This window comes from Salvelinus sp. IW2-2015, linkage group LG22, assembly GCF_002910315.2.
Source record: "Salvelinus sp. IW2-2015 linkage group LG22, ASM291031v2, whole genome shotgun sequence".
NCBI classification, from domain to species: domain Eukaryota; kingdom Metazoa; phylum Chordata; class Actinopteri; order Salmoniformes; family Salmonidae; genus Salvelinus; species Salvelinus sp. IW2-2015.
The window spans coordinates 31984060-31985311 of record NC_036862.1 but is presented as its reverse complement, the minus strand read 5'-3'; the positions used below and the strand labels follow the sequence as shown (position 1 = coordinate 31985311).

General features: G+C 50.3%; 1 pseudogene; it reads right to left on the bottom strand.

Moving 5' to 3' along the window:
• LOC111982721 (chordin-like) overlaps positions 1 to 1252 on the bottom strand; it is a 45583-nt pseudogene that overhangs the window by 15173 nt on the left and 29158 nt on the right.

Genomic DNA, 1252 nt, shown 5'->3' with positions numbered 1-1252 from the left:
CGTCCATCCGCTTCTACACGTAATGAAGCTCAACCAAGTCTGAAACATCACTACTCATCCGCAAAAACATGTATCCACAGTGCATGGAAAAACTCAGAAGAAACTTTGAGCCTGGTTTTCTAAAGTTTTATTGAAACATAGGAGTTCTCCAGTGCTTTTCTCTCTCTTGCTCTTTGGGGTTTAGACCAACAGTCTGAATATTTTTTGTCTTATTGTTGATTGTCTGTGGCAACGGTCCAAAACCCCACTCTACAGTGCGTGTTTACTGTACGAACTTCTGTCCCTTGGGGGGGGGGGGGGGACTTTGGCACTTGTTCCTGACTGGTCCCTGACTCCCTGTAATACTCACGTCACACCAGCAGGTGATGCACTTCATCTCTCCCATCAGGGGCACACGGGGGTGCCAGTTGTCACTGTTCTGGTAGAAGTTCTTCCCAAACTTGCAGTGACTTGTCCCATCTGCCTGCATCATGTCAGCGTGCTCCAGGGGGGGGTTGTCTTCCTCCGGACATTCCTTACAGCAGTCTGAGGAGCTACGGCGTACCGGACGACTGCAGGTCAGGGCTGGACACGTCACCTTCTCACAGTGCACCTCGCCTGTCGCTCCCTACAGGAGTGGAGGAGGAAGGACACAATGGGAAATTAGCAGAATTTACATGATATTCTAGGAAGCTGAAGAAAGATTAATAGTCATGTTTCTAATGATGTTAGCATCACTTATCAACTAACATCATGCTAGCTGTGAAGGAATAACCTAGAGGCCTACCTTGCAGGTGCAGAGGGCACACTTGATGTAGCCAAATGGAGGGACGAATGGATGCCATGTAGACCCAGGAGCATGCATCTTCTGGTCCCCCTCAAAGTAACAACCTGAGAGAGAGAGAGAGAGAGAGAGAGAGAGAGAGAGAGAGAGAGAGAGAGAGAGGACACTCTTAGCATTGGAAATGCATATCAATCTCACAGGTAAAACATATCTGTTGGCACAAAGACACAGAGGGAACCAGACAGATGGACAAGAGGGAGGGTGACAGAGAGAGACAGAATGAGTGCCTCCTGGGAGGGAGAGACAGGGACCTAGACATGGAGAGGAGGGAGGGTGTGGAAGAGACAGAATGAGTGCCTCTCTGGGAGGGAGAGACAGAGGACCTGACATGGAGAGGAGGGAGGGTGGTGGAGAGACAGAATGAGTGCTCCTGGAGGGAGAGACAGAGGACCTGACATGGAGAGGAGGGAGGGTGGTGGAGAGAGACAG